This window comes from Procambarus clarkii, chromosome 20 (assembly GCF_040958095.1).
Source record: "Procambarus clarkii isolate CNS0578487 chromosome 20, FALCON_Pclarkii_2.0, whole genome shotgun sequence".
Taxonomy (NCBI): Eukaryota; Metazoa; Arthropoda; class Malacostraca; order Decapoda; family Cambaridae; genus Procambarus; species Procambarus clarkii.
In genome coordinates, this window is record NC_091169.1 from 24,880,556 (window position 1) to 24,904,363 (window position 23,808).

At 44.9% G+C, this 23,808-nt stretch overlaps 1 protein-coding gene across 1 annotated transcript in view; it reads right to left on the bottom strand.

The window, feature by feature from the left end:
• Nucleotides 1-10,428, bottom strand: part of LOC123755429 (tripartite motif-containing protein 3) — a 239,559-nt gene extending 229,131 nt beyond the window's left edge. The window contains exon 1 of the mRNA XM_045738087.2: nt 10,295-10,428. The gene's annotated coding sequence lies outside the window, so the exon portion shown is untranslated. The remainder of the gene's footprint in view (nt 1-10,294) is intronic.
• Between the last annotated feature and the right edge of the window lie 13,380 nt (nt 10,429-23,808).

Genomic DNA, 23,808 nt, shown 5'->3' on the forward strand with positions numbered 1-23,808 from the left:
CAGATCAAGAACGCAAGCTACATGGTAAGGAGGAAGGTGGGGGCTAGCGAGCTATAACTCAACCCAGCAAACACCAGGAAAGACCGTGTTCGTAAATGCACAAACGCTGCAAAATGCTAATGCCGTCCTCAACATGCAACACACACGTATGACAATTATAATAAACCCAAATTGAAAATGTCGATGTGGAAATTATATTTACAAATATTGGTGGGGGCAGCAGCAGGTATGGGAGGGGGTAGGGGGTGGAGCGACACGTTGGTTGCTAATGGCACCACTAACGAGCCAACAACAGCCATCACCACCGCAACAACGGCGCTCCAATGGTCAGGCAAATGTCCTGGAGGCAGGCGACCTGACCGCCACCAACGGGTCCCATTAAGAAGGTGGTGGGGGGAGGGGGGGAGGAGGATATGGGGATGATGGGGAGGGGGGGAACTAGGATGGGGGGGACTAGGATGGGGGTCTAGGATGGGGGGGTCTAGGATGGGGTGGGACAAGGATGGGGGGGACTAAGATGGGGGGAGGGGAAGATCTAGAGGGGCTAGGATGTTGGGGATGTGGGGAGTAGGATGTATAGGGGAAAGAAGATGGAAGGAGGAGAGGTGCGTGTCTGAATGAATATGTACCCGAGTACGTGAGTGAATCCAGTGAGCACGTGAGTGAGGGCCTGAGCACACGGCTACGCACCTGGTTGCATACCAGAGCACGGAGATGCGTGCTCACGTTCACGCCTAAACAAGTACACAACAAAAATGACCAACTCTGCCAACAAACACACAATGAGGCGGCAAGAAAAACACCCAGAAAGTTGGACATAAAAATGATGACAAAATCACCAACAAACTTAGAAATGTTTTTGGAACAAAATACAGCCCAAGCGGCAGAGATACGACCACCACCACCACCACCACCACCACCACCACCAGCGATGGTTCACTCTTGTTCTAATCAAATATAACTAATATATTAAACACTGAAGAAACGTAGTGGGAATATGATCACGCCATACAAGATACTGATGGGAATAGACAAGGTGACCAAGTACATTCTCTATAAATTGAAGGAACGTAAGAGCTAGGGGACATCTACATATCACCATTGCACTAAGATATATGAGTGACATATAGATGTGCTGTATTGATAAACTGGGACAACCCCTGGAGTACAGAAGAAATACAGGGAGACATGATTACAACATACAAGATACTAGAACGGTATAGACAAAGCAGACAAGGACTGACTCCATAAACTGAAGGAAGGCATACGTGAAAGCTGGAAACGCAAATGAGTCTAAGAAATATAAGGAGATAGGCATATCATGTGAGGATGGAATACACTGAAAGGATAAACGCAGCGTCTGGGATGCTCTCGGACGACGTAGGTACGAATCCTCGTCACGGCCCTTGTGGATTTGTACACTGAAAAGAGTTATGGAAGCCACCTCACCACTACCTCTCGTACGTTTCACACACACACACACACACACACACACACGCCTTCCACTTGTCATAGTTACCCGATAGCTTCATGACATTGAGAAAAAACACACAGGTTGCCTGAGCGACCGCTGCGAGGGTGGGAGGAGAGGACGGCTACATGCAGCCAAAAAAAAAGAAACTTTACAATGCATTGTGTCCCTGGGAGGGGGGAGGGAGGGGGGGAAGGCGGTTGGGCCACCTCACCCGACTGCGCTGATCAAGATAAGGCAAGAAAGCCACCAAAACAAACAATAAAAACAATAACATCTGTCAGCCAGACCACTAATGTACGTGCATCTGTCAGCTGATCCAGTCATGGGCGTGCATCTGTCAGCTGATCCAGTGATGGACGTGCATCTGTCAGCTGATCCAGTGATAGACGTGCATCTGTCAGCTGATCCATTGATGGGCGTGTATCTGTCAGCTGATCCAGTGATGGGCGTGCATCTGTCAGCTGATCCAGTGATGGACGTGCATCTGTCAGCTGATCCAGTGATGGACGTGTATCTGTCAGCTGATCCAGTGATGGGCGTGCTTCTGTCAGCTGATCCAGTGATGGTCGTGTGTCTGTCAGCTGATCCAGTGATGGGCGTGCATCTGTCAGCTGATCCAGTGATGGGCGTGTGTCTGTCAGCTGATCCAGTGATGGCCGTGCATCTGTCAGCTGATCCAGTGATGGGCGTGCATCTGTCAGCCGATCCAGTGATGGCCGTGCATCTGTCAGCTGATCCAGTGATGGACGTGCATCTGTCAGCTGCACGTGCAGCAGTCTGCTGAGCCAATAGCACAGGTGCCTGCAGCTGTCAGCTAATTATGTGGGTGTGATTGAGCTTCCGCACAATGGCTTTTGTTTTATCGACATTATTCCCAGACATGGAATGTATTTCCGCCTGAATGGAATCTTGGAATTGATACTGAGAACAATGTTAACATTCTTTCCTCACGTCTGCGTCTTATTCTTCTCCTCTCTCTCTCAAGCCAGACTTTCAACAGCTGTTCGTCCCAGACCATGTCTGTGAGGTCTTGGAGCATACCTGGAGAGGGTCTCGAGGGTTCGTCCACTCCCTGAGCCTGTTCTACCGTCCGGGACGAGTTTTCTTCCTAAATTAGTACAAAATATACCACCGTAATATTAACGTTTTCTATGGATATTTTCTATGCTTTTCCGACCATTATCAAGTCGATTATCACAATCGACTTGATAATGTAGGAGAGAGCGAAACGTCGTCGTCGTCTCTTCATCGTCTGGTGTGTGGCTTGGTTATCATATCTTCAGCCACGTTATTGTCACTCATCGTCTGCACCTGTCATTGTCCACCGTCCCCTGCACCTGTCATTGTCCACCGTCCCCTGCACCTGTCATTGTCCACCGTCCCCTGCACCTGTCACCCTAGAGGCGTCTCTGCCTACACCCAGAACCACATGTACTACTCCTACACCCGCCCATTCCTCAACCACGTCACCTCTCATTTCAATAAACGGTTGTACACCTATACGAAGGAAGGAAGTCCAGGCAATAAGAGGCAAATTTACCCAGTTTGTATTACTGTATGTTGACGTGGAGACTGTTGACGTTATGCAGGCGAGGAGTCACAATAACGTGGCTAAAGTATGTTGAGCAGACCACACACTAGAAAGTGAAGGGACGACGACGTTTCGGTCCGTCCTGGACTATTGTCAAGTCGATTGATGTCAACAAGTGTGTTGACGTTATGACCTGGAGGACCAGTACTGTCCGGCAAGAGGTTCGCTTGTTGTGTACACAAAGACGAGTCCACAAAGCTTATTTTCTATTTCTGAAAGCTGAATATAGTGTTAAGTTATGGTGTATTAGCTAACACGTTTGGCTGTGTCAGGCAGGATTGGGAGGTGTTATGTTGGGTTAGGCTAGCTTGGGTACGGTGTATCTTAAAGAAAAGGCGTTCCTGCCTTATCTTGCGCCCCAAGACACTGCCGCAGGAGATAATATCCTCCTCACTATGTAGATGAGGCTCTCAGCATCTCGGGGCCCCTCATAATGTGCAGGTAGCACCGTGAGGGGCAACGTAGCCTCCTCATCTTACACACATCCGTGTTTCACCTCGTGTCATGAGGACGTTATGCTCCCCAGATTACAAGAGTCGGTTCCTGCACCGCTTGAGAGAACCTGATGCTTTCTTCCCCCTGTCAAGGACTGTTAACTTCAACCTTTCTCTGGCCTTCTAACTTGTAAAGACTGAACAAACAAAAAAAGCCCTAGCAAGGAACTCTTCTGCCCCCCCCCCCACCTTGTGAGAGATCTTTGTTTCATAACTTCGAGAGAACTTTTGCATCACCCTGGCGGTTACAAAAGGCCCTTCACCTTTGTAAGGGCCTCTTCCCCACCAGAGCATGGACATTTGTTTCACAGAACAGCCTTTGCGTCACCTTGACTGGGAGAACTTTTCATTTTTACATGTTATATTATTTCACAGCATTATTTCACAATAACAACGGCAATAACAACAATAACAACAACAGCAGCAGCAGCAGCAGCTGCAGCAGCACTACCAGAAGGAGGTTTTCTTATTCCGTCTAGTTACTAATCTTATTTCACTTGCAGGTTCTCTGTTTTATTGACGCGTTTGCTGTTAGGTGGTTTTTTTATGGAGTACTTACGTCTCCATTAACCGTGTGTGCTCCACGCACTCCCATCCACACTCTGGCAAATATTTACTTGTATAAACATTCATAGACGCACACCTAAGCACACGTTCGTGCACGAATGCTTTTGGTACATGCACACCCCAAGCAAGCAAACTTGGTTAAACGTCACAATAAGTAAACCCAGATGTAATAGCACTCACAGAAACGAAATTGTCAGGCATCATAATAAATGCAGTGTTTCTGTTGGATTATTATATAAGGATAGAGAGAGGAGGAGGAGGTAGAGTGGCTCTGCTGGTAAGGAAGGGCTGGAGTTCTGAAGAGATAATAGCAGTAGTAATATGTAAGCCTTCATTAAAGGAGCCAGACAGGATTATGACAGAAACAACGGAGCAACCATTAATATAATAGAGAGAGAGAGAGAGAGAGAGAGAGAGAGAGAGAGAGAGAGAGAGAGAGAGAGAGAGAGAGAGAGAGAGAGAGAGAGAGCAGCTTCCTTCACCTGCATGAATGGATCAACACTGTTAATCGTGGGAGACTTCAGCCATGGAAAGATAAACTGGGATAACAGAGAGCCACATGGAGAGTTAAACTATTAGACGTGGCAACGTGAATCTTTCTAAGAAAACATGTCAAGGGACCCACAAGAGTAACGGGTAATGATAAATAAGCTAGATGAACTGCATATTCACTCTGAACGAGTTAGACATAAAGAAAGTCAACTTAGATGCCTCCAAGGGAATGAGTGCCCACAGTGTACTGACATTTCAGTATCTGGAGGAAGTAGGATTAGCCAACCCAAGAAGAGACCGGAAAGACAGTACGTCAATTTCGCGACCTGCTTCCATTTTCTAGTACGACCATTTCTGGCCTTATGTAACGCCTACGAGCGAAAAGCGACGTTTTCTGTAAGAGGACAGGTTGAGCTGGGAGTGCTGCAAGTATTGTATTTTCGTCTGTATGATACCTAACCAATTCCTGCCTCCTGGTGCAGTAAGATTGTAAGGAAGGTGGTTTACTCGAGAGAAGGGGATTGTAAGGAATGCGATTGACTTGAGGAGGAGGTGATTGTGAAAGGGGGAAGAAGATTGGTTTAAGGGGAATTCTATTGCAAGAGGGAAGGTGATTGACTTGAAGGGATGGGATACGAGTGTGTAAATATGTAGAGGCAGATGAGAAGTGACTTAGGTAGGGAAGTAAGGCAAAGGTAAGGGTAACACGGAGAAGGGAAAGTTACCTAGCTGAAGGTAGGAGAGGTTGAGGGTAAAGCGGCGAGTAGAAAGGTGAGAGTCGTTGTTGTTATAGATTCATCTACTCTGAACAAGTTCCAAGTAGCACGGGCTACGGTGAGCCCGTAACTTACCTGGTACAGGAGCGGGGCAAATAGCACGGGCTATAGTGAGCCCGTAGTGGACTTACCTGGCACAGGGGCAGTGCCGTCTGAAGGTGAGAGAGAGGCAAGTAGTCAGGTAGAAGTGAGAGGCAGGCAAGTGAGAGGCAGGCAAGTGAGAGAAGTGAGAGGCAGGCAAGTGAGAGAAGTTCACGTGAAGGAATATAGAGTTAGGCAAGTAGCTGAGAATGAGGGAAGTTCAGGTATAGGAAGTGAGGGAAGCGGGTGAGGGGGGGGGGATGGAGAGCAGTTGAGGGGAAACAAGGCAGCTGGCGCCTTCCCCCCCCCCCTCATCCATCATCCCAACGGGTGCAATTTTGACCGTCATATTTAAGGTGGCAGCGGCACCCACTTCTCCCACGTCGGCACTCTGATTCTTCTTCTTAATGTGCTGACACTCGCGGGGGTGAGGGGGGGGGAGTAGTGTCGTGAGGGGAAGGGGTGAGGGGGGGAAGTAGTGTGGTTCTGGGGGGGGGGGAGAAGCGAATTTATTGTGCATCTTGATGTATTATGATTGTTGTTGATGTCTCCCCATCACTTATTAACCTTTTAAAGCCCTCAAAGAGTCCACAGACGAGTTTGGAAATTTTCGGCAGCTCACAGAACTTTTCCTTCCATCAGGGAGGTGATAGAGGGGGTGGAGAGGGAGGGAGGGGATAGAAGGGGTGGAAGAGGGTGGTTTACGGAGATGGAGGAGGCGTGGAAAGTAGAATAGAAAGGTAGATGGGATAGGCGTGTACAAGGGAGAGAAAGATGGGAGAGAGAGAAGAGGGTGGGAGGGGATGTAGAGGACAGAGTGTATCTAGGATGCAGAGTGAAGGATGGAGATTGAGGGGGAGAGGGGAAGGCCCGCGATAAACCTGAAATGAAGAGGGGAAACTGAAGGTGAAGGAAGGGGAAAAAAGATTAATGAAACAGGTATGCGTGTGCTTGGGTGTGCGTGCGTTCGTACATGAGCATACTCACCAAGTTGTACTCGTGGAGGTTGAGCTTCGGCTCTTTGGTCCCGCCTCTCAACTGTCAATCTACTAGCGTACAGGTTCCTGAGTCTTTGGGGTTCAGGAATATCTGTACTATTCATATCTACATTTGAAACTGTGTGTGGAATCTGCCTCCATCACATCATTGCCGAATGCATTTCATCTCTGAACTACCCTGACAATATTTTTTTTAATGTCTCTCTGGCTCATTTGGGTACTAAGTTTCTACCCGTGTCCCCTTGTTCATATACCATCTGTGCTAAATAGTCTGTCTTTATCTACCCCCTGTCAGTTCCTTTGGGAATTTTGTAGGTGGTGATTATGTTTCCCCTAACTCTTCCGTCGTCCATTGACGTCAGGTTTAATTCCAGTAGCCTTTACTCATACCTCTCAGCGCCGAGGCTGATCTGGTGGCGTATATCCGAACTTGTTCTAACTTCCTCTTGTGTCTGTATATTGACACCACGCTGGAGCTGCATACCCCAGGATTGGTCTGACATATGTGGTATACAACGATCGACAAGTTTCTAAAGGAAATTTTTATGATGGCAACCTAACATATGCCACTGATTATATCCTTTGGACATGGGCTTCAGGAGACAAGATTGGTGTGATATCAACCCCAGATCTTTCTACCCGATTCTTGTAGGATTTTATCTCCCATTTGGTACCTTGCGTCTGGCCTCCTGTTCCCTAAACCTTTCCATTACTTTACACTTACTTGAGATAAACTCTTGTAGCCATTTGTTGGACCATTCATTCAGTTTATTCAGATCATCTTGCAGTCCCTCGCTATCTTCTGTCTTAATCCTTCTTATAATTTTTGTATCATCGGCAAACATTGATAGGACTGAGTCCTTACCATCTGGAAGATCGTTAACGTACATCAGAAAGTGCTATTAGCTATTTTCTTATGATCTACATCACCTTGCATGGAATTGGAGTAAGAGGCCACTGACCTGTAGTTCAGTGCTTCCTGCCTGTCTCCCTTTTTGCATATTGGGACTAAGTTGTCTTCCAACTTTCTGGTAGGTCTTCTGTTTTCAGTCACCTATTGCACCTTAAGTGCTCTCCAGTTCCAGCAGATGCCTCCTGACCTTATCTGGTAATTAAGGATTACCCTTTGATGCCTCCTGACCTTATCTGGTAATTAAGGATTACCCTTTGATGCCTCCTGACCTTATCTGGTAATTAAGGATTACCCTTTGATGCCTCCTGACCTTATCTGGCAATTAAGGATTACCCTTTGATGCCTCCTGACCTTATCTGGTAATTAAGGATTACCCTTTGATGCCTCCTGACCTTATCTGGTAATTAAGGATTACCCTTTGATGCCTCCTGACCTTATCTGGTAATTAAGGATTACCCTTTGATGCCTCCTGACCTTATCTGGTAATTAAGGATTACCCTTTGATGCCTCCTGACCTTATCTGGTAATTAAGGATTACCCTTTGCAGAAAGACTAAAAATATTTCCACTTGTTAGGATTTATTGTCATACCAAAAATTTTTGCAAAGTTATAAAAGGCAAATAATTTGGTTTTCAAAAGTAATTTGAATTTCCATTAAAGTTTATGTTAACTTGATAGAATTTCGTCATTGGGAAAACTAGTTTATTACTATTTAATAGCTCCATCAAAAGTTGCTATGTTTGTGAAATTCTTTTTGCTCACATATTTTGTGGAATCACCGTGTGGATAGCTAGTTCTGGCAAATAACTTACGAGTTCTCAAAGTTTCAAAAGTTCCAATCTCCTAATTTAACTTTTTTTATGGACCATATATATAATTATTACAAAAACAAATAGTCGTTTATTCTGCTTCTGGTAATACGTAAGTGGCGAAAGAGCTGTACTACAGCTCTTTCCGGACTGTCAATTCCGAACTACAGACCTGGATTGACTCGAGCCTCAGGACCCAGTAAGTAATTTAACTGGAAGAAACACAGTTCCTTCCAATGATAGAAGCTGCCTCAGTGAGGAAGGGGAAAGGGAACTATCAGGAGAACTCGCCAAGCCATTACGACTATATAACGTAATTGAAATTGAAATAAGTTTATTGAGGTAAAATACACACAAAGGGATGAGGTAGCTCAAGCTATTCTCACCCCGTTCAGTACAACGTGTTAATACATACATAGACACATCACAAACAATAAACATATTACTAATATAACGGAAGGGATCAGGATAAGTAGAGTTCCTGTGCCAGGTAAGTCCACTACGGGCTCACCATAGCCCGTGCTACCTGCAACTTTTTATTCTCAGTAGCTGAATCTTAAACAACAACAGTGGATCAGCATAAAGATTTGGGATGGGACGGGGTGAAGGAATAGTGCCCAACCACTTGGACGGTCTGGGATTGAACGCCGACCTGCAGGAAGCCAGACCGTCGCTCTACCATCCAGCCCCAATGGTTGGCCCGCCTCTGTGCGGAGTCATTGCCCAAGACGAAACATCAGAGACAAACATCAAAGAGAAATGAAAATTCTCAAAATCTGCTGGCAAGGAAATGCCCGAGTTTCTGGGTTGGGGTTGGGAGCTTCTCCCCCCCCCCCCTGGCTGTACAATGTCATCCTTCTCATTACCAGCAGGCAAGGGTGTGTGTGTGTGCGCAGAGAGAGAGAGTACTCACCTAGTTCACGTGTGTGTGTGTGCGCAGAGAGAGAGAGTACTCACCTAGTTCACGTGTGTGTGTGTGTGTGTGTGTGTGTGTGTGTGTGTGTGTGTGTGTGTGTGTGTGTGTGTGTGTGTGTGTGTGTGTGTGTGTGTGTGTGCGCGAGCGCGTTCGTCCGCGATGCGTGTTTTTATCCACAGCTCGTTCGTTTAAGCTCAATTTGAAATTACTTTCCCCCAAGAGCAATTCCAATCAGTTTCTGGCAGGTGTTGTTAGTCCAGCCACCTCCCCCCCACCTGCTCAACGTGCAGAGTTTGCCTCTTACAAATCACCAGAGAACACACACACCAGGCGTCACGCACCAACGCTTCCAATGCTCCAATTGTCCCCTCTGCTCGATGCTGCGAGGCGGGCAAGTATGCCAAGTTCTCAAACTAATTACGGCTAACTCGATATCGTCTGGAATTCCCCTCATGTTGAGGATTCTGCATTATCGTCACCAAAATGACTACCATCGTGACAGGATGAATGACCCAGTAGGTTTTCTTCCTATTGCGGAGTGTTGTACATGCTGCTATGGCGGTATGTCCACTCACAGGATGAGTGGCGCTGCCCAATAAACTCGCCCCTCGGGGCAAAATTAAAAAAAAAAATTAATCATCATTGTCACCATAATTACTAGTCATGATGATGAGTCATGATGATGAATCCTATTTCATAATAATATTTCATTATATTATTGTACCCCCAATCGCCAATAATTAATTAATACAAATTTTGTGTTCGTGTATCAGACGTGTTCCCTAAAATGTCTCCGCCAGGGACTTCTGCAGTAGAGAACTTCCCGCCAAACGTTCTCTTTCTCCCGACCAGGAGAGCCAAATAGGCTGTTCCGCTGGCCTGGCCTCAGCAGCCCGCGCAACACTCCCAGACACTATCCTAGGCTACCAAATCAACTCTTATGACGAGCGCCACCAGGCGCAAAAACATGTTTACGGCACGAGACTCTTGGCTGGTTCAGGCGACGCGCGCGAAAACAGGACTCCAAAACCTTCCCCCAAACTCTTGGGTCAGTTGCTCCTCAGGGTCGAGGCATCGTGGTTCAAACGATCCAGAATTCTAATAATTAAAATATATTTATTCTGAATCTTATAACGGAAGAAAAAAGGGTAGCTCCATATATAAGAAAGACAGGAGTTCTTACCTTAAAAATCTGGGGAGAGTTTGACCAATAAATCTTGACGGTGTTGAGGGCGACCTGCCAGAGAGGTCGCCTATGAGTCCTGACTCCAAGTGGTGTAGGAGGGACGGGTAAGAGCCTTCGAGGACGGGATCCTGGAGCCTCTCGTGAAGCCTGGCTACCGGGGATCCTGGAGCCTCTCAGAGATCTTAGGTATCGGAGGTCCTGGCTACCGGAGGTCCTGGCTACTGGGGAACCAGGCAGGTCCCAAGTGACCGACAACACTGGTACACGCAACACACGCACATATCACTGCACTTAACACACGCGATACACAACACAATATATGATGTTCCTCTCCAACCAGGAGCGTATTTCAAACCGGACACATTTCTAGGTTCTTCCCTTTTCCAAACGCTTCCTCGCTCTTTATTCTGTAAAAAAGGAAACAAAATATTATTGTCGTTACTGCTCGAAGTTAGATGCGTATTTTCAAGATTGCATTGTCACCTAATTCGAACCAAGAAAAACATATTTAAGCTCATCTATCAGAAAAAATAGCAACAAACGTCCCATAGAGAGAGGAGTGATAAAGAGATACACAAACAATTAGGAAGAAAGGAGGGCAGTTACAACACTAATGAGGTTAACGAGCAACACATCGCCACTAATTATCTTAATTAATAATGGAAGTTATTTACCAATCGCAGCCTTCAGCGCACAAGGGGTCTTAATGAAGGCACTAATGACATGGAGAGGTCAATATCCTTCATGTCGAGGATGCGTCTATATATGCACGAATGATCACACGTATGGAAATATACACTCATACACTGACACCCGCTCCTTCCCCTCACCCTCACCCCCAACCTTCCATTCACTGTCCCGCCCCGCCCCCTCTTCCCCCCACCCCCTCCAACCATCACAAACTATGCTGCTCTCCCCCAACAAACGGTCACCCCCCTCAACCAGCCTCAACAATCCACATGAGCCACAAGCACCACCATACCCAAGCAACATACATCACAAAGAAGAAAAATATCAACTCATTTCACTTTCAAGAAACCTCTGACCAAACAACACAAAGTCTTATAGCGAATGTAAATTAGGCTGAGCGCCGGGGTAAAACTGGAGGCCTCAGCGCTTCTAATAAGATGCAAAACACTCTTCATTTCCTCACACAAGTCTCGCTCGTGTAATTTTCATCAAGAACCATAACTCCCGAGCAATGTGACACGAATGACTCCAATCAACTCAATAAAGTCACCTCGGGAAACTACGATTCTTAATAACGCCTTGAGAGTTACTGCTCGAGATATTTATATTACAGCCTGGAATATTAAGTCACACAGTAATGTGCCGGAGACAAATGGACCATCTAACCCCCCCCCCCTCTCTCTCTCTCTCTCACACACACACACACACACACACACACGACGTTTCTCTCCGGCCTGGACCCTCTCCCACTCCTGCGCCTCCAGGTGATCGGAGGCGCGGAAGAGGTTTTCGGTCAACGACGGAGATGAACGTTTTGGCCGATCTGGGCCTTTGTCAACCAAAGCTATCCTACCATTACTACTGTGACCGTACCCATCACGGTCTGCACACTAAACAAGCTAAATAAAAATCCTTCACACACACACACACTGTTGTTGTTGTTTTAGATTCAGCTACTGGAACAAAACGTTACAAGTAGCACGGGCTATGGTGAGCCCGTAGTGGACTTACCTGGCACAGGAGCGGGGCTGTGGCACCCCTGTCTCTTATGTGTGCTTCAAACATACTCTCTACCTGAATAATACGATCACCTTACCCCACACTTTTCCCATCACCGAGTCTAATAACATACACTCATACGCATTTATACAAACTACAATTAAAATAAAAATTTCCCAAATATGTTCACAAATTATACATTTAGATTCCAACGACACTGGAATACAGAAGAGAACCAGGAAATTCAATCCGGAATTAAAAATTGAATATAAACTCCGCATCACGAAGCACAAGTTGTAAATTGACGTCAGCATTGTAGAGAGAGAGAGAGAGAGAGAGAGAGAGAGAGAGAGAGAGAGAGAGAGAGAGAGAGAGAGAGAGAGAGAGAGAGAGAGAGAGAGAGAGAGAGAGAGAGAGAGAGCAAAAGAAGATAAACGAGAGAGGGGAAAGATACGAGTGACAGCGAACGAGAATACCAAGATTGAGAGTGAGCCAGCGAGTGAGCGAGTGCTCACGCTACCGACTCTTGCTCGAGCAGTTAACACAAAATATACAAATATGAACAAATCCCCAAGGGCCGTGACGAGGATTCGAACCTACGTCCGAGAGCATCCCAGACGCTGCCTTAATCGACTGAGCTACGACTATCATGTCGTAGCTCAGTCGATTAAGGCAGCGTCTGGGATGCTCTCGGACGTAGATTCGAACCCTCGTCACGGCCCTTGGGGATTTGTTCATTTAAACATGTCGTCAGTGAAAACGAGTATGGAAGAGACTAATCACGGGGGGACTAAACATTTATTTGATGAAATTACGTAAATTGTCAGTGGAAACAAAAGGGTTACTGTGATTTATACAGTAATTTATACAGTATACAAATGAGCAGCTGAACCATTAAATAAATCCTTTGCTAAATAATAATTTATTCCACCCCCTCTGCAGGACGAAACTATTAGGCATGATTCCGAAACACACAATTAGGCAGGGTGTGAGGGGAGTGTTGATGTGGCCCATGACAGAGTATGAGGGAGTGCTGACGTAGCCCATGACAGAGTATGAGGGAGTGCTGACGTGGCCCATGACAGAGTATGAGGGAGTGCTGACGTAGCCCATGACAGAGTATGAGGGAGTGCTGACGTAGCCCACGACAGAGTATGAGGGAGTGCTGACGTAATAGCACATCCCTCCCCATAGACCATTTAGTACCTAATGTCACAAACAAATAACCCCATGCAAGTGTAAACAAGGCATTAAGGTCTGCAGTAAACGAGCCAGTCAACACCTGGTCTCAACATTAACAGAATACCATTGACTGGGACAAGTATTACCTCCGGAGGGTATCACCAGGATACACACCAGTGGTAATATTCTCCAGGTAATACTCCGCCTCACACCCTAATTGAAAATGGATATACATAAAACAGCTGGAGCTCCATAGTACCAGCCCTTCTCTGACGACCGGTTGATAGTCTGGAGCCTGATTCACGAAGCAGTTACGCAAGTACTTACGAACGTGTACATCTTTCCTCAATCTTTAACGGTTTTGGTTACATTTATTAAATAGTTTACAAGCATGACAACTTCCCAATTAACTGTTGTTATTGTTATAAACAGCCTCCTGGTGCTTCGGAGCTCATCAACTGTTTAATAATTGTAAACAAACCCGCCAAAGATCGAGAAAAGTTGTAAAGATTCGTAAGTGCTTGCGTAACTGCTTCGTGAATCTGGCCCCTTGACAGATCAAATACTGGCAAGATTAAAACTCAAGCCTCGTACCTAATACTTCGGAGCTCGGCACGACGTTTTAAGGGAGGGAATATTTGCTTCTATCGATCAGTTACAGCTTGGCTCCTGTGCCAGGTAAGTCCACTACGGGCTCACCATAGCCCGTGCTACTTGCAACTTTTGGTTCCCAGTAGCTGCATCTAAAACAACAACAACAACATTCTGTTGATCTGTAGTTTGGGTGAATAGACAGGGAACTCTTCAAGAGCCTTTTGGTGGGTGAACGTTATGTTTACACCGTCCGGGTCCCTCATACAAGTCTCTTGTGGACTCTAGGGTCAAGAAGGCCGTGCGACCTTCTTCTCTACCGTGTCGGGGAGTGTGATGATGGTAGGGTGTCATTCACACACACACACACACACACACACACACACACACACACACACACACACACACACACACACACACACACACACACACACACACACACACACACTAATATTTTTGTCTTTACCCTTGTATCTGCTTCATTGCCTTACCCTCCCTCCCTGCCTCCCTCTGAAGGCTGCCCGAGGTTACTATACTTACAGATAATTTGACAGGTGACTTGACAGTAACAGAATGGCTCTCACCCGCCTCCTCATACCACCACAATGCCACGGAACTGTCACTTATTCTGTGGACCAGAAGAGCTGGCATTGGCCCCCAAGTCATTCTGTGGACCAGGGGAAGCTTTCACGGCCTGCGTCGTTCTGTGGGCCAGCGGAGCGGTGAAATGCCTGCTCGCATTCTGGAGCAATTTGTCACCACGTGAATATAAAACCCCAACACCTGCACGGAACTCATCAATCAATCAATCAGCGTAGCACGGGCCTGGATCCTGGACGGGTAGTGTGTGTGTGTGTGTGTGTGTGTGTGTGTGTGTGTGTTTACTAGTTGTGTGTTTGCGGGGGTTGAGCTTTGCTCTTTCGGCCCGCCTCTCAACTGTCAATCAACTGTTTACTGTTTTTTTTCCCCACCCCCCCCCCCACACACACACCCCAGGAAGCAGCCCGTGACAGCTGACTAATTCCCAGGTACCTATTTACTGCTAGGTAACAGGGGCACTTAGGGTGAAAGAAACTTTGCCCATTTGTTTCTGCCTCGTGCGGGAATCGAACCCGCGCCACAGAATTACGAGTCCTGCGCGCTATCCACCAGGCTACGAGGCCCCGTTATGTGTGTGTGTGTGTGTGTGTGTGTGTGTGTGTGTGTGTGTGTGTGTGTGTGTGTGTGTGTGTGTGTGTGTGTGTGTGTGTGTGTGTTTGATGCGTACTAAGACCTGGATCCTGGAGGATGGCGCGTGGATATGAGGCACTGAGGTCTGGATTATGGAACGTCATACAGGGGAAAAGATCAATTCGTGATGTTGATGATTTTGATGGCCTTGAGATTCTTAACATTAGACGTCAGGGGGGGAAATGTGGTGTGGAGAGGTATTGTTCTGTTGTGGTGCTCAGGTTTTGTAGTGTGGCGTTGTTGTTGTATTGGGATGCTGTGGGCTTGTATTTGTGAGGCTCTGGTGTCGTATTGTGATGTCTCGGTGTTGTATTGTGATGTCTCGGTGTTGTATTGTGATGTCTCGGTGTTGTATTGTGATGTCTCGGTGTTGTATTGTGATGTCTCGGTGTTGTATTGTGATGTCTCGGTGTTGTATTGTGATGTCTCGGTGTTGTATTGTGATGCTAAGGTGATCTATTATGGTGATCTGGTGTTGTATTGTGATGTTGTGGTGTTCTATTATGATGCCCTGGTGTTGTAGTGTGATACTGTAGTGTTGCATTGTGATGTTGTGGTGTTGTATTATGACGTTGTAGTATTGTGGTGTTTGTGTTCTGATGCTGGCGTTGATGCTAACGTCTTATGGCGTTGTATTGTGATGTAGTGTTTCTGAGGCGTTGTATTGTGATGTAGTGTTTCTGATGTGTTGTATTGTGATGTAGTGTTTCTGAGGCGTTGTATTGTGATGTAGTGTTTCTGAGGCGTTGTATTGTGATGTAGTGTTTCTGAGGCGTTGTATTGTGATGTAGTGTTTCTGAGGCGTTGTATTGTGATGTAGTGTTTCTGAGGCGTTGTATTGTGATGTAGTGTTTCTGAGGCGTTGTATTGTGATGTAGTGTTTCTGAGGCGTTGTATTGTGATGTAGTGTTTCTGAGGTGTTGTATTGTGATGTAGTGTTTCTGAGGCGTTGTATTGTGGCGTTGAGTTGGTCTGGTGACGAGGAGTGGTGTGAGGGTGTACGGAACGTGAAGGCCACACTCCAGCCACACTAAGGCTGTGGTCTACTCCACACCTGCTCACTTCCTCTACTTATCGGAGTCATTGTAGATAAATGTGTATATTTTACTGTGAGGGGGGAAGTCTCCTTCCTTACGGGCTATTCAAGCCCGTGCCACTTCCTGGTTGGTTTAAGCTTAATCAAGTCTCCGTCCTTCTCTCTAACTGCCTTGTGAGGGTTACGGGAATCACTGTCCCCCGCGGCCCGGTCTCTGAGCAGGCCTCCTTACGCCATAGGCCTACCCTTCTAAAATGTCCCACACATATACTCAGCTCCCAACGTCCACCAGTGCTTTATATATTTCTCGTAATATTCAGACATTTATCCTACTCATATAGATTTTATTTTGGACTGTGTTTTGTTTTCTCTTTCTTTCTCTCATCCAGTTTTCTCTTCCTCCACAATGTGTTACTATCTATCCCTCACAGTTATAAGTCTGTGTATTTATGTATGTACGTTAGATAAGCCTTTTAAATGCAATACAATCACCTTCTGTGGATGATTGTTCAACAAATCACTGAACTATATTCACCTACAGCCCAGCTGAATGGACTGAACTATATGTTTAACGGATCTCTCACCCTGTCCATGGAGGACAGAAGAAAATGTAATATATGCTGGTTAGCATTGTAAATGTCTGGCCACGTCTGTGGTAAACAAAACAAACTCAGGCCCTCTTGCCCTCCCTCCGTGTGTCCGTCATTTTCGCCGTGTGAGAGCTTGTAATACCTCAGCCCGTCCTCCTAAGATTTCCCAACGTCAAGAAACTGTCGTACTGAAGTGCCCTAATCCTATTAATAGCGTGTTAAAAGTATCAACACAAGACAGAACACGAAACAATGGGTATAAATTGGATAAATTTAGATTTAGGAAAGACTTGTATGGGCCAATAGGCCTTCTGTAGTTGCCTTTGTTCTTATGTAACCTACTAGAGGACCCAAAACAGAAAACGGGACAGTATGTCAATTTCCCGAGCCGCATTTTCTAGTACGACGATATTTGGCCTTAGGGGGAAGTATATACGTCAAAATGCGACGTTTTATTATTAGGACGGGTTGAATACCTGGTCCCACTACAAGGCCACATGGGGGGCATTAAATTAGCATCAGACATGGGGGGGGCAGCATTAAATGCGTAACATTACTCTTAGGTATTGGTCTCTATACCCGGGTCGCTTATACCCTTCTTGCACTCTTTAACTGTCAAGGTACAATTGTGGTACCACGTTATGATGGTACAACATACCACTATAAGGACAGTACCACATATCCTGGTAGCAAACATATCCTCATAAGCACAGTGTCATATACTTCCTGCGGGTCAACATACCAACATATCAACAGGTAAACTGACTGTCAGTAGGCCTAATGAAATAGTAACAACAGTTGTACACGGGAGAGAACTGTCAGTAGGCCTATCAAATAGTGATTAGCTATTAACCGGGAACAGTTTACCAGTAGGCCTGTAAGTGATCACAGCTGTTCCAGGGAACTATATATGAGTAGGCCTATCAAATAATAATTGATAGGCCTACTCATAGTTGTATTTACAATTAGAATTTGCAAAAAAAATTTAAAAAAATTAAAGCGTTAAATAACTTCCTGTGGCATAAAATTTAATCAATATATTTACACGACTGGAAGGCACGCAACAGCACCAGCAGTAGCAGCAGCAGCAGGAACAGTAGCGGAAGCAGCAGCAGCAGCAGTAGCAGCAGGAACAGTAGCGGAAGCAGCAGCAGGAACAGTAGCGGAAGCAGCAGCAGCAGCAGCAGTAGCAGCAGCAGTAGCAGCAGCAGGAACAGCAGCGGAAGCAGCAGCAGCAGCAGCAGTAGCAGCAGCAGTAGCAGCAGCAGGAACAGCAGCGGAAGCAGCACCAACAACATCAACAACAACAAGAAGCAGGGAAGGAGCGCTCCAAGACGCCATTACCACTAACGTTTGTGACAGCTTCCCGACTCTGTCTTTGTCTTCACCAGCAAAAAAAAAAAAAAAAGCCAAAAAAAATATTGTGGTTTCCTGTTGCCAATTTTTGTATCCATGGAGGGATGAAGGTCAGGATGGTGACTTGTGTAGGGATGGGGAGCTGGAGGATGAGTGTGTGAGGAAGAAGATGGTGTATGTATATAAAGACCAGTATAGCAGTATAGGATGAAGGCAAGACAAGTCACTCAGTCATAAAAGGAGAAAGACCTGGGAGTGAACATGACCCCAAATCTGATGCCAGAAGCCCACATTAGGAGAATAACAACAGTTGCATGTGACATACTGGCCAACATCAGTGTATCCTTCACCAACTTGGACAATGGGGGCTTTCCGGGCCCTATATACAGCGAAGGTCAGACCCACTCTTGAATATGCAGCCCCAGTATGGAACCCTTGCCTGAAAAAAGGACGAAGGAGGAACTAGAAAAGGTCCAAAGCTATACGAGACTTGTTCCGTAGCTGAAGGGATTGAGCTATATGGAAAGACTAAGAAAACTGGACCTTACCACACTGGAGGAAAGTAAAGATAGTGGGACATGATAACATATATCATTCTAAGGGAAATTAACAATGGACAAAACGGCATTGTTCAAAGCGAGGAACAGCAGAGCGAGGGGGACATAGATGGAAACTGGAGACGCAAGTGAGTCATAGAGACATTAAGAACTTTTTCAGTGTTAGAGCCTGACAATAAATGTAATAAGTTAGATGCAGAACTCGTTGAAGCTAATTTGATTCAAAATTTATATGCGATAAAATCCTGAGAAATGAGTCATTGCATTAATCTAAGAATGTTCGGAAGGCAGGGGCCAGGAGCCTAGCTCGACCCTGCTAGCACATCTAGGTGAGTACACACACACACCAGCCCATCCTCCGGTTTAGGTAGTACTTATGATAACGATAAGTGAACCAGGCATAAAACCCCTTCCTAAAGAAACACGAACCAAAACTATAAAATATCCACAACTATGCAACAAGGCTCGTTCCTGAGCTAAGCGGACTGATTTATAAGAAAGACTGAGAGACTCGTACCTCACTACAATGAAGGAAAGACGAAATATGGCATACATGATAACGACGTACAAGATACCTAGGGGGAGGGGGGGAAGTTGATTGACAGTTGAGCGGCGGGCCGAATGAGGGTAGAGGGATATGGGGGGTAGAAATAGCCTAAGCTATTCTATCCCTTTGAGATGTATTTATTGCTTATCTCAATAAACATACTTGGGCCGAATGAGCCAGAGCTCAACCCCCCCCCCGCAAGCACAGCTAGGTGAGTACATGCTGACAAGATTATAAAGAGGGAAGACAAGAAGATAACAAGAGACTAGAGCTACAATGATATAAAGAGCTCGTGGGCAAGATGATACAAGAGGAGAGGGGGACATACATGATGATATGAAACTAGAGGAAGATACCAGCAATAGAGGGGTGTTGAGGTGAGGGAGTAGGGGCGTGGCAGCCAGTGGCTGGGGTTACCTCGGCTAGACAGTGTAGGGCGTGACCAGACAGTGTATGGCGTGACCAGACAGTATAGGGCGTGACTAGACAGTGTGGGGCGTGACTAGACAGTGTGGGGTGTGACCAGACAGTGTGGGGCGTGACTAGACAGTGTGGGGCGTGACCAGACAGTGTAGGGCGTGACCAGACAGTGTGGGGCGTAACTAGACAGTGTGGGGTGTGACTAGACAGTGTGGGGCGTAACTAGACAGTGTAGTGCGTGACTAGACAGTGTGGGGCGTGACTAGACAGTGTGGGGCGTGACCAGACAGTGTAGGGCGTGACCAGACAGTGTGGGGCGTGACTAGACAGTGTGGGGTGTGACCAGACAGTGTAGGGCGTGACTAGACAGTGTGGGGCGTGACTAGACAGTGTGGGGCGTGACTAGACAGTGTGGGGCGTGACTAGACAGTGTAGCGCGTGGCTAGACAGTGTGGGGCGTGGCTAGACAGTGTGGGGCGTGACTAGACAGTGTGGGGCGTGACTAGACAGTGTAGGGCGTGACTAGACAGTGTGGGGCGTGACTAGACAGTGTAGCGCGTGACTAGACAGTGTAGGGCGTGACTAGACAGTGTGGGGCGTGACTAGACAGTGTGGGGCGTGACTAGACAGTGTTACGTCTATATAAATATAGGTTATGGCACTTAGACATTTCAAGTATTTAAAGTGAGTGTTGTGTACTCTTGGGATTTATCACTTAATATTGTATGTTCTGTGGTTTAAACCTGAACTAAATGAAATACTTGACCACATAACCCGAATGCACTCGAGCTTGGGGTTGTAGGAGGTTATAAAGACTCTTCCATGCTTTTATAGAGTGGTGTTACAGTAGAACAGCACTCAGCTTATATATATATATATATATATATATATATATATATATGTCGTACCTAGTAGCCAGAACGCACTTCTATGCCTACTATGCAAGGCCCGATTTGCCTAATAAGCCAAGTTTTCATGAATTAATTGTTTTTCGACTACCTAACCTACCTAACCTAACCTAACCTAACTTTTTCTGCTACCTAACCTAACCTAACCTATAGAGATAGGTTAGGTTAGGTTAGGTAGGGTTGGTTAGGTTCGGTCATATATCTACATTAATTTTAACTCCAATAAAAAAAAATTGACCTAATACATAATGAAATGGGTAGCTTTATCATTTCATAAGAAAAAAATTAGAGAAAATATATTAATTCAGGAAAACTTGGCTTATTAGGCAAAAAGGGCCTTGCATAGTAGGCTGATAAGTGCGTTCTGGCTACTAGGTACGACATATATATATATATATATATATATATATATATATATATATATATATATATATATATATATATATATATATATATATAATGTCGTACCTAGTAGCCAGAACTCACTTCTCAGCCTACTATGCATGGCCCGATTTGCATAATAAGCCAAGTTTTCATGAATTAATTGTTTTTCGACTACCTAGCCTACCTAACCTAACCTAACCTAACTTTTTCGGCTACCTAACCTAACCTAACCTATAAAGATAGGTTAGGTTAGGTTAGGTAGGGTTGGTTAGGTTCGGTCATATATCTACATTAATTTTAACTCCAATAAAAAAAAATTGACCTAATACATAATGAAATGGGTAGCTTTATCATTTCATAAGAAAAAAATTAGAGAAAATATATTAATTCAGGAAAACTTGGCTTATTAGGCAAAAAGGGCCTTGCATAGTAGGCTGATAAGTGCGTTCTGGCTACTAGGTACGACATATATATATATATATATATATATATATATATATATATATATATATATATATATATATATATATATATATATATATATAATGTCGTACCTAGTAGCCAGAACTCACTTCTCAGCCTACTATGCATGGCCCGATTTGCATAATAAGCCAAGTTTTCATGAATTAATTGTTTTTCGACTACCTAGCCTACCTAACCTAACCTAACCTAACTTTTTCGGCTACCTAACCTAACCTAACCTATAAAGATAGGTTAGGTTAGGTTAGGTAGGGTTGGTTAGGTTCGGTCATATATCTACTTTAATTTTATCTCCAATAAAAAACAATTGACCTCATACATAATGAAATGGGTAGCTTTATCATTTCATGAGAAAAAAAATAGAGAAAATATATTAATTCAGGAAAACTTGGCTTATTAGGCAAATCGGGCCTTGAATAGTCGGCTGAGAAGTGAGTTCTGGCTACTAGGTACGACATATATATATATACATATACCTAACGAATTCCAACCTGCCAAATATTTCAGGCATCATTTAATGTAATCCATTAAGAAAGTCCATTTTTAAAATGTTAACCTTTCACGGGGGGTTACATGCCGACTTAGTTCTGATTGGGGATTTCATGTGAGGATTTTCCACGGCACTTACTGAGCGTCGATCGATCGACCTGTATGTACTTCCGGCCGAGTACAAGGCATACGCTGAATACCCTGATACTTGCACCTGACCGTAATAAAGCTCATATTACATTATGAGGTACAAAGTTAACTTTATGTTTCCTCGACCATAGAGTAACATGGAAGCAGATCTTGATTAGGTGTTGGGCTTATAGCCTATCAACCTCAGGATTAAGACCCCCACAGTACCTTAATGATCAACCTACAATTATATTTTAGTCCTTTACGTAGATCAAAGTAAACTTTCTGTCTATATACACCGAGAAATGGGGGGGGGGTACACATCTCAGCGAATATATTTTTTCCTAGGCTAAATAAATCATTATAAATACAAATAATAACAATTTGATAAGTAATGGTAATGTCTTCTCATAGACATAATAACATAAAAAAAACACACTTTTGTAATTTGTGAAATTTATGTAAAGATTTACTCCAAGTCTTAGTGTAAACTTAGATTTAGACTTGGTGTAAATCTTTACATAAATTTAGCAAATTAGATAAGTGTAGGTTTTTATCATAAATTGATAATTAAATTACCATAAATAACACATACATTTGTTTTCTATATCTATGTTGGGTTGTAGGTAGGATGTGTTTGATTGTGTGTAGATTGTGACGTGATCTATGTTGGGTTATAAGTAGGTTGTGAGGTGATCTATGTTGGGTTATGAGGTGATGTCTGTTAGTTTATGAGTGGGATATGACGAGAGGGTGGAGAAAGTTGTAGTGGACAAATTATATATATTTACATGGTCATGTCCTATTCAACCAGAGGAAAATAATGAGAGCCTTGACTTTGTAAAGTATTTTGGTCACTAAGAACATCTTCCAGACAGTAGATCTCCTAGATCCACATTCCTATATTAAAAATTGAACTAGCCTATTTTGGCTACAACAAATACCACTTATAACCCAACATAGATCACGTCCCATCCCACCCGAACAAAGAGCACATCACATCACATCCTACGCAAAGCCAGAAACAGTTGGGCACGCTTCCTTTCACCTAATGCATCCGTTTCCCTCGCAGTAAACAAGTCCTCGAGAGTTAGCGTGGGGTTGCATCCTGGGGAGAAGCAGCAGTTCGGCCTTAGGGAAGACGTCCTGTCCTCAAAACACATCATATCTCACTCATAACCTCTAACAGTGGCAGCCAGGGCATGCTCCCAGCGCTCACCACCGTGACCTGACCCGTTAACCCCTGCATGAGTGGCTGGAGCCACCTCTCTTTAATATCTGGGAGCCACTTCTTGCCAACACCTTTTTCGTAAACTGTTTAACACTGTGAACGAGCAACCTAACCCCCAGCGCGATCCATTTCTTCTACTTTATGTAACTGTGCCAAACTGGCGAGGTTAACTAGGTGTGTTGTGTGTGTGTGTGTGTGTGTGTGTGTGTGTGTGTGTGTGTGTGTGTGTGTGCTGTATGAGTATTCACCTAGTTGTACTTACCGGGGAAGAGGGAAGGAGCTACGGCTCTTGGGTCCCGCCTCTCGACAGTATGTGCACGGATGGTGAACATGTACGTACCTAGATGTACTTACATAATTGAGCGTCAGCTCCTAAACCCTGCATTTTGAACATTTTGTAATTTGTGTAATGATCATTCTCATTGTTTTATCATATTTACATTTAAAGTTGTGTAACGAGTTAGCTTAACCACTGTGTCATCAAACTCCCTTTTCTTGTCCATTATTTACAACTCTTAACACCGAAGTTGTTCCACACGTCTCTGTGACTCAGTACCTCACTCTCTAATTTGTTACTTCTCCTTACAATCTTAGATGTTGTTATATTGATCCCTTCTCTGTATCTCTTCTACTCCAGTGTTCCTGCCGGGCTGCATACATGTGGGAGGGTCTCACATACGTAGAATATTGCC